Below are 11589 nucleotides of genomic sequence, written 5' to 3'. Positions count from 1 at the left end.
CGCTGCGATTTCGGTAAGGATTTGATCATTAAATAAGTAGAATATTAGAGAAAATTTTTTAGATGCAACCTGCATATTCTGGAGGAAAACTATTTTCTTCCCTTCATCTGGAGCTCCACCTCGCTCTGGGCTCCTCCTGGCTCCTGAAGCTCCATCTCGTACTGAGCTCCCCTCCAGATAGTAATGTCCTCTCATCCTCTTCTTCTCCTCTAGAACAATCCTATTGCAGCACAACACCTTTAGGATTCCTCCACTAGCTGCCGTCTTGTAGCCTCTTGAATTCAGTCTGCTCAGTGAGATAAGATTTCATCTGAAATCAGGTATGTATCGAACTTACCCCAATCTCCTCACTACACCATCATGTGTCCTTCAGCTGACCATCCCAATATCTCTGATCACACAGCTCAATTCATCTGGCAGATAAATAGTACCCTTACTGCTCTCCAAGGAGTCAAACTGCTCCTCTCTGCAACATATATGATAAGTGCATGTAGAATCTAAAATTCACTGTTGAAAATTTGAAGAAGTAGATACTTCATCAGATATCTCCAAGATATCACCCTCTGAGTTGCTACTGACTGTCGCTGTAGTAGCCCTCATCCAATCCTTGAGTTGAGGGCAGTCTCTGGCTAGATGCTCCAACTCGTCACATCGGTAATATCCGATCTTGCTCAAGTCCCTCATCCTAGATTTGGACCGTCCTCATCGCGATCTCCTATCACTCTATCTACCACCTCTTGTTCCTTCAGAAACCATCAAAGCTGAGCTGCCACCTGAGCTCGAAGCTGGGTTCTCCTTCCTGAGAATCTCATTTTGAAGAATCACCATGGTGATCTTGTCCATCTTGATGGTGCTCTTTTTCACTAGAAGAGCAGTCACCAGGGACTCATATGAAGGGAGAAGCAATGCTAGCAAGATCAGTGCTCTACTCTTCTCCTTAACTTTCTCGCCAATGTCGAGGAGGTCGGTGAGGATCACTACAACAAAAGAGGATATTAGAGACAAAAAGAATTCATCGCTAATAGCCTATTTTCGTCGCTAATAGTTATTAGTGATAAAAATTTTATCGTTAATATTTAGACGCCAATAATGCCGTTGCTGATAATTTTTTACGATGAAAAAAAAATTTTCATCGTAAATAGTAAAAATTATGGATGAAAAATTTTCATCGTTAAAAAAATTATTTTTTTGAAAACTATTTATGATAAAAAATTTTAGCTATAAAAAAAGATAATTTATAATGAAATTAATTATTTTTAATAAATTTTATTCATCATTATTAATTTAATTAAAAATTTTTATAAAATTTAAATTTAAAAAAGTATTAGCGACGTAAATTTTTTATTATAAATATGATAATTTTCAATAAAATTTTTTATTACTAATAAATATTAAATTAATAATGATAAAAATATTTTCATTGCTATTAATTTAAATAAAAATTTTTATAAAAATTAAATTAAAAAAAAATTTAGCGATGTAAATTTTTCATTGTAAATATGGTTATTTGCGATGAAAATATTTTCATCTCTATTAATTTAATTAAAATTTTTTATAAAAATTAAATTTAAAAAAATATTAGTGACATAAATTTTTCATCATAAATATAATTATTTATGATAAAAATATTTTGATCACTATTAATTTAATTAAATTTTTTATAAAAATAAAATTTAAAAACATATTAGCAACGTAAATTTTATGTCACAAATAATTCAAATTTTGATATATATTTTCATCATTATTAATTTAATATAAAATTTTAATAATTTTAAATTTATTAAAAAAATTTATTTACTGTCAATTTTTCATCGCTAATATTTTTTTTGGTGACTAATATTTCATCAAAAATAATTCTATCACTAATAATTTTTAGATATTTTTTTAAAATAATTTATAAATATATATATTTAATTTATATTTATAATATTTTTTATAAATTAAAAATAAAAAATAAAATAAAAAATTTATACAATAAATTTATAAATAAATTTTATCATTTTATTATATTAAATTAAAATTATAAGAAATATAAAATAAAAATAAAAAGCTACATAAATAGATCGTCAAGTGTCAGCATCTACAGAAGGAGAATGAGCTGGAGAAGGAGAGCGCTCGGATGAGCTCAGACCGACCTGCTGCTGCCTCATCTGCTCCATCTATGCCATCCACTCCATCATCTAGATCTAGAGCCGCTGGTACTTATCGACGCATGCAATCAACTCATCAGCTCGCTGCTTAGCCTGCCTTTGCACCTCCACCAGCCGAGCATCGCAGGCAGCATGGATATCTATCCTGAACGAGCATGAGGATGAGGGAGCAGTGATCCCATATCTTAGATCTCTAACATAATAGGATCTCATACCAAACATCTGATCACAGATCTCATCATCTGTGGGTGCGGTCGAGCCCTAAAGGATAGGCTGAAATCTGATGTTTATCATACGGTCCTGAAAATTAAAATTATAACTATTTTAATTTCATACTAAAAATTAATCTATAAATAAAAAAATAATTCAAAAAATTTACAAAGAGCTCCTGGCTCCCCGTCGTCCACTCTCCTGACCGTCGCTGGTGGGTCCGCTGGTAGATATTGATCCTATCAGAAAGCTCGTCACTCTCAGCATCTCTCTGTAATTTGAGAATAATTAATTAAAAAAATTTTAAATAGCTAGAGAATTATATACTAATTAAAAATACTTACCATTTGCTCCATGTGACGAGCAAATGATCTCGAACCCCTATAATGTGGTACAGTTTGTCTAGCCCGATTCGTGATATTCTGGGCACATCTTCTCTGTACAATTAGTAGTCAAATTAGTAGATAACAAACTAAATTTAAGAATAAATGATTCAATCATTAAACTTTAAAAAAAAAGAAGTTTAGATGTGTAACATGATATACCGGATCCTCATAATATCGGCATATGACAGTCCAATCATCCATAGTGATGCTGTCATAGGGCCACTGCCGCGCTGCCTCCACCCCATGATCATGCATCACATGGTACCAATACTGATGAATGTGGTGGTGATACTCCTTGAAATATAAAGATAAATGAGCATCTACAATTTGCCGCACACGATCCTCCTCAAAATCAATAATATCAAATACATCCGGTCAATAACAAATATTAGAAGAATATCGTGCTAATTAAATATTTAGAGTATAATTTATTTTACCTATAACTGGATGTAAAAAATCTCTCTGAGTCGGTACAATGTAACACCAATCGAAAAGTATCACGGGGGCATAGCTGCGGCATATGATGCCCAGCTCGGTCTGCCACGGCTCACACCATCCCATAATGGGCCTGATGTAGCTGGGTGGTATCTCGATACGGAGACGCTGTCCTGGGTGCTCGCATCTCCAATGCTCTAAAGCGAGGTTCTTCGATGGACCTCGCCCTCACCTCACTACTGGTGGAGACTAACCTAAAACAATAATAAATAAATCATTAGTATGATAGATATTCAAAAAAAAAATCAAATTTTATTATATAAAAAGTATAATAATATCACTCGAATTCGCCTCACTCAAACCCGTCTTATTGGGACCTGCCAGTGCAAGACCCTCTAGCGATGGAGCTAGTGCGGCAGTGAAAATCGGTGAAGGCGCCTCAGCCTTCGAGGTAGACAGCAAACACAAACATCGTCGTCTATCTCCTGGTGCCATATCTACAGTTTTTGACATATAAATGAATATAATATTGAACAATAATAGCAAAAAATAAATTATATTTTAATGAATAGAATTATATCACATACCATTATTCTTAAATATTTTTTACCCTAAACGAGCTCCAGACTTGGCCTCCCACGGCCCCCGCTCCCATGGCATCGGCACCGTCACACACCCTGCACCACCCAGACTCGACCCTCACTCCCATGGTGCCGGCACTGTCACACACCCCACGTCGCTCAGACACGGCACTCACGACCCCCGCTCCCACAGCACCGGCACCGTCACACATCCCGCACCACCTGGACTCGACCCCCACGACCCCTATTCCCATGGCGCCGGTGCCGTCACACACCTCACGACCCCCGCTCCCATGATGCCGGTGTCATCACACACCCCGTGCTGTCCGAATTCAGCCCCCACGACCCCCACTCCCACAACGCCGGCACCGTCACACACCCTGCGCTGCCCGAACTCGGCCCTTGTGACCTCTGCTCCGCGGCACCGCCGCTGTCACTTACCTCTCACGAGCCACCCCCCACGGCGCCGCCACCCTCTCCAACCCCATGCAACCTGGATTTCAACTCGAATCCTGATCAGATCTCGATCTGGATCCCAATCTGAATCAAGATCTCGATCCAGATCCCGACCTCAATCCAATTCGAATCATGATCCAGATTTTATTTTTATTAATCAAATAATAAAATATTTGATTATTATTTGATTATTATTTGATTATTTTATTTTTTTTATTTTTTTATTTTTTTTCTTTTTTCCCCCCTCCTTTCTCTCTTCCCTTCCTCCCTCCCCGCTATCACCCACCCCTCCCTGCTATCACCTCCTCGACCCCCTCCCCGACCGACCTACTCCACGGCCCCGTGGCGCCATCATGTCATGGCCGACCCCCTCCTCGCCCCATTTCGCCCCTAGCCATCGGCTGCCCCCTCTCCGACCCCGTCTCCACTGGCCGACCCCCTCTCCGACCTCGTGGCACCACCGGCCGCCCATGGCCCCCTTCCCGCCGGCCAAGCCCCTCCCCCCACAACCCTCTCCACCCCCCGGTGGCCCGATCAACAAAAAAAAAAGGGTTAGAACCTTACCTCTAGCGGATAGCGATGTAGACGACGGTAGTGACGGTGGAGAGGGGCTCACCGACGGGAAGAGAGGGGGGAGAACACGAAGATGGAGAGAGGAGAGGGGAGATGGGAGAGCTTAGGGAGAGCATAGAGAGGGAGAGGGAGAGGGGAGAGAGAAAGAAGAGGAGAAAGGGGAGAAGGGAGGGAGGGGGGAAAGGGTTTCGCACGAAGGGACGTCGAGTTGACATGCATTGAATGCAGAACTATTAGCGACAAAAATTTTTATCGCTAATACAATTATTAAAGATGAAAAATTATTTTCATCGTCAATAATTCCTGTGAAAAAAAAAAATTTCACTAAAAAATTTTTTTCTTCTAAAAAAAATTATTTACGATGAAAAAAATTTTTATTGTTAATAACATTATTAGCAACGAAAATTTTATTTTCATCGTCAATAATTTTTATCAAAAAATAAAAAAATTTTCTCACTAAAAAATTTTTTTGCTAAAAAAATTTTATCTAAAAAAATTATTAGTGAAGAAAAAATTTCATCGTTAATAACTGCATTAGCAACAAAAATTTGATTTTCATCATCAATAATTTTCATAAAAAAAATTCTACTAAAAAATAACAAAAATTATTTATGATGAAAAAGAGATATTTCATTATTAATAACATTAATAGTAATAAAAAATTAATTTTTATCGCCACTAATTCTCATCAAAAAAAAATTTCACTAAAAAAATTATTTCTTTAAATGAATTTCATCCAAAAAAATTAATTTTCTTTAATCTAAAAAATTTTTGATCTAAAAAAGTTTTTTAAAATAATTTCATCAAAAAGTTTAATTTTTTTATTAATAAAAAATTATATAAATAGTTAATTTATAATTTTTTCTTTAAAAAAAATTATATACATAAAAAAGTAGCTTGGCTATCCTTCATAATGCATGCTTTTGTGGATTTGAAACATGTCAAAGAGCCTAGTTGATCTTCATATGGTTTTGTTAGGGTTGATCAATTAAGTGGCCTAAAAATTTAGTAATATTTTTCATATGATTTGGAACTATGATCGACATAAGGATTTGTCATCTAACAGAGTTTGATTTCTATCTTTGTAGCCATACTGGTATAAAGATAATATTTTTTTTATATTTTTTTCTTATTATTTTATTTTTTAAGATTAGGAGGGGCTAATCCCCACCTTTTCTATCCTATAATGATGAGTGGCAACTGGTGAACTGATTTTTACAGATAATCTTTTTGATTTTAAGTATTTGCATAATCTAATTTTATTTAATTTTTAAAATAATTTTTTATCAATTTATCTATATTTTATTTTTATTCAGGAGACCAGCAGACCAACACATTATCATGTACTACTGGATGATAATCATTTTTCTACTGATACATTGTAGATGTTAACTAGCAATCTTTGTTACACGTGAGTTAAATTTTGATCGTGTTCTTATATTTTAACAGATACTTTATTTGAACCAATTTTTAGGTGATTTGCTGGTCTTAGTTTCTATATAAAGTTTGATCTTTCTGATGGAGGATTAACATCAATTGGTGGTTCCAGGGATCGGGTTGCTTTGGTACATCATCTGCCACAGATTAAGGACAGCATTCAAAAAGTTATGTTTTTCTGTTAAAAATGTTATAGAATTTTATTGTCATAAGAGATTATTGATCAAATTTTTTTGAAAAGATTTAAAAGTAAATGATATAATTTAATCCATCGAACAGTTGATAAAATTTTGTTCTCTATACAGTTGGAAGTTGACATTTTTTCTAACTCAAATTCTTTGTGTTTAATTTTTTGAGGCAGCTTGCTCTTGGATCTTATAAACGGTTGATTCGATTGAAAGTGAAAAATTTTATTGCATAATCCAACAAAGTCTGGGTACTGAAAGAATGATTTCTTTTCAGTGTCAAAAATTATTTTTTTAAATTTTAGATTTTTTAATTATTTCTATAATTTTTATATTTTTTAAATTTTTTATTTTTTTAAAATATTGATAATAAAAATATTTTCATCATAAATAATTGACTATTTACGATAAAAAATAATTTTTCATCATAAATAGTCAATTATTTATAACATTATATTTTCATCACAAATAATCTGTAATTTTTATTTTTTAAATTTTTTTTTATTTTTTCAAAATATTAGTGATAAAAATATTTTTATCATAAAGAATTGATTATTTATGATAAAAAATAATTTTTCATCACTAATACTAAGTTATTTATGATATAATATTTTCATCATAAATAATCCATAATTTTTTTATTTTTTAAATTTTTTATTTTTTCAAAGTATAGACGCTGAAAATTTTTTATCATAAATTATCGACTATTTAAGATGAAAAATAATTTTTTATCATAAATAATCAATTATCTATAATGCTATATTTTTTATCATAAATAATCCATAATTTTTATATTTTTTATATTTTTACTTTTTTCAAAATAATGACGATGAAAATATTTTCATCATAAATAATATCTATTTATGATGGAAATCATTTTTTATCACAAATATTGAATTATTTATGATGCAATATTTTCATCATAACTAATTTATAATTTTTATATTTTTTAAATTTTTTATTTTTTTAAAAAATTGATGATAAAAATATTTTTATTATAAATAATTGACTATTTATGATAGAAAATAATTTTTTATTACAAATAGTCAATTATTTGTGACATTATATTTTCATCATAAATAATCTATAATTTTTAAAATTTTTTATTTTTTTTATTTTTTTTAAATATTGATGATGAAAATATTTTATCATAAATAATTGACTATTTATGATAGAAAATAATTTTTTATCACTAACATTAAGTTATTTATGATACAATATTTTCATCACAAATAATCCATAATTTTTTTTTAAATTTTTTATTTTTTTTAAAATATTGATGATGAAAATTTTTATCATAAATAATTGACTATTTATAATAAAAAATAATTTTTCATCATAAATAGTTAATTATTTATGACACTATTTTTTTCTCATAAATAATTCATAATTTTTGTATTTTTTAAATTTTTTATTTTTTTCTGAAATATTGATGATGAAAATATTTTTATCATAAGTAATATCTATTTATGATGGAAATTATTTTTTATCATAAATACTAAATTATTTATGATATAATATTTTTATCATAAATAATTTATAATTTTTATAATTTTTATTTTTTTTAATATATTGATGATAAAAATATTTTTATCATAAATAATTGACTATTTATGATAGAAAATAATTTTTCATCATAAATAGTTAATTATTTATGATGCTATTTTTTTATCATAAATAATCTATAATTTTTATATTTTTTAATTTTTTAAAAATATTATTGATGAAAATATTTTCATCATAAATAATTGATTATTTACAATAAAAAATAATTTTTCATCTCTAACACTAAGTTATTTATGATGTAATATTTTCATCATAAATAATTTATAATTTTTTATTTTTTAAATTTCTTATTTTTTTAAAATATTGATGATGAAAATTTTTTATCATAAATAATTTACTATTTATGATAAAAAATTATTTTTCATCATAAATAGTCAATTATTTATGATGCTATATTTTTGTTATAAATAATCTATAATTTTTTATTTTTTAAATTTTTTTATTTTTTTAAAATCTTGGTGATAAAAATATTTTCATTATAAATAACATCTATTTGCAATAAAAATTATTTTTTATTGTAAATATTAAATTATTTATGATACAATATTTTCATCATAAATAATCTATAATTTTTATATTTTTTTAATTTTTTTATTTTTTCAAGATATTGATGATAAAAATATTTTTATCATAAATAATTGACTATTTATGATGAAAAATAATTTTTTATCATAAATAGTAAATTATTTATGATCTTATATTTTTATTTTAAATAATCTATAATTTTTTATATTTTTTAAATTTTTTAATTTTTTTAAAATATTGATAATGAAAATATTTTCATCATAAATAATAGATTATTTATGATGAAAATTATTTTTTATTACTAATACTAAGTTATTTACGATGTAATATTTTCATAATAAATAATCTATAATTTTTATATTTTATAAATTTTTTATTTTTTTTGAAATATTGATGATGAAAAATTTTCATCATAAATAATAGACTATTTATGATGAAAATTTTTTTCATCATAAATATTAAAATTTTATTTTTTTAGATTTTTAAATTATTTTTAAATATTTGTGATAAATTTTTTTTATCATAAATAATGAGTATTTATGATGAAAAATGATTTTCATCATAAATACTAAATTATTTATGATGTAATATTTTTATCGTAAATAATCTATAATTTTTAAAATTTTTTATTTTTTTTCAAATATTAGTGATGAAATATTTTGTTGGGAATAAGATTATTTTTGATGAAAAAATATTTTTTATCATAAATACTTTAGTTATTTATGATGAAAATATTTTCATCATGAATATTTAAAAATTTAAAATTAAAATAAATATTATATTATTTATGATAAAAATATTCATCATAAATAATGAGTATTTATGATGAATTTTTTTTCATCGCTAATAGCAAACTATTTACGATGAAAAATTATTTTCATCATAAATATTTTATTATTTACGATGAATTTTATTTTTCATTGTAAATAAACTTATTGACGATAAAAATATTTTCGTCGTAATTCCGTCATAAAAATACTCTTTTCTTGTAGTAGATCTTCTGGAAGTGGCTGAGATACTCCTACATGCTATGTCCTTCAGTCATCCACAGTTGATAGAACTGCCTCCAAAGAAAAAAGATGTTGGTGAGAGACTTCATCATATACAACTCTTCGAGCTTTGACCATAGTATCGTTAAAAAAATTTTGTCAAGCACATGGATCACCACCTCATCCACTAGATACAAGTGGATCATACTCACTACCTACATCTGGAGCCACCTCCGATCCTGCATCTCCATGATGGTTAGCTTCTCTTTGCACAAGAGAACATTGATCAACCTTTGTTGGATGAGCACGTCTTTTATCCTCACCTGCTACAAAGAGAAATTACTCTTTTCATCAAATCTATTGATCTTCACTTTGATTGTGCTTGTCTTCTCTATCTTCTATCTCGATCACCACTGCTGCAACCTACGCTTTGGCACCACTTTGCTCTGATACCAATATTTGCGCCCAAGATCCGGTACCACATGGTGCAGCAGGAAGAAAAATAAAATAAGAAATGCAATATAAATACGTAGATGGCCTCAAGCTTACCTCCACGGGGCATGCAAGCTTTATTATGAGAGAACAAAATACAATCAATGCAAGAGGAACTCACCACTCAACCCTTGTACAAAAGTGTCTCAAGAAAAAATTTCAAAATCCTTACAAAAGCTCTTAAAAATCTTTGTTGAAACCTTTCTATACCTCCAGGACGTCACCAGCTCTCCAACGCAACTGACGGCTCATCAATCGGAGTTTTATAAACTCCAAAAACTCTAAAATACTGTTACACTAGGAAACAGAGTCCCAATCAAGTCTAGAATTATCCGTGGCCATCCGATTGTGACCGGCTCGCACCAGAGCCGTCTGATCGCACACATCAGGACAATCGATCACTTGATCAAGCTCGGATTCATCTTCAGCTATCCGATCATGATCGGCTGCAATCTGGACCATCAGATCATGCAAAAAACACTCTGAACCATGCGTGGACCGCGTGTTTAATCCACGCCAGTCCCATGGACCATCCAGCGCCCCATGGTCCACGGTGGACCGCGCAGGGGTGCTGGGTCACCCATGCGTGCTGGGCTGGCCCACGCGCATGTCCTCACTGGGCCCACCCACGTTGGGCCCGCCTATACGCTGGGCCACGCGCGCCTGTGCGCATGCATCTCCACCGGCCCACCACCGGTCGTCGCTGTCTCGTGTATCGTGCCTCCCGTTTCGATCTTCTTTTTCACGTATATTCTCCATTTGGACTGTTCTTAATCTCGTTGGACTCCGTTCGTCCTTCTGAACCTCGTTGTGGGCTCAATGTAGACCGAATCTTGAGGCATATTTTCTAACAGAGTTTTACTCTAGCTAGGTTAATCACCTAGATAGAATGTAAAGGAGGGAAAGAAAATTTAGGAATTTTGGCATGGATAGAGCCTCATGGCATTTGAATTTGTTTAGAGCGTTAAGTTTAGGTCATGCATATAACATGATTTCTAGGTCCAGCTGTGGCTAGAAGAATTGCACATTCATCTAATGAGGTCTTTACATTTTCCCTGTAGCATCGGTTCTAAATGGCCTTTTATTGTTCCGTTATTTGTTATGTAGCTTAGCAAGAAATGAAGGACCCCATCACCTTGGATTCCATGGTAAACTTTATCCAAAGGTGTTCGATCAATGCATTTGTGATTAGGCAAAGCACAAGATTAACTGCTTGTGTCAGAAAGCTTCTAAAAGGCTATATTGTTGAAAGAGATGGTGACAAGAGCCCTCAAAACAAACGATTTGGCTGCTGTTTACAAGAGCTTTTCTACTCTAGTAGATTTGTGGCATTAGAGATGAAAGTTTCTAGTGCCTAGTCATTGTCTCACTATAGAACATACATGTACAAGTTCCCCCCTCACATGCAGCCCGACTTTTCTTTTGACTCATTCAGGGTTCCATGGGCCTCACAACAAAATATAGAACAGAAAAAAAATTATAACCCCCCGTGAGATTGAAAAGATTAAAGGAGTCATTGGCTTTAAAAAGGTGATGGCTTGTGGAAATGATCATTGATTTGGCTCAAATAGGAAGCACATGGTTAGGCAATTATAGTGCTCCAA

The sequence above is a fragment of the Elaeis guineensis genome, chromosome 1, assembly GCF_000442705.2.
Source record: "Elaeis guineensis isolate ETL-2024a chromosome 1, EG11, whole genome shotgun sequence".
Taxonomy (NCBI): Eukaryota; Viridiplantae; Streptophyta; class Magnoliopsida; order Arecales; family Arecaceae; genus Elaeis; species Elaeis guineensis.
Note: the sequence above shows the minus strand (reverse complement) of the source record.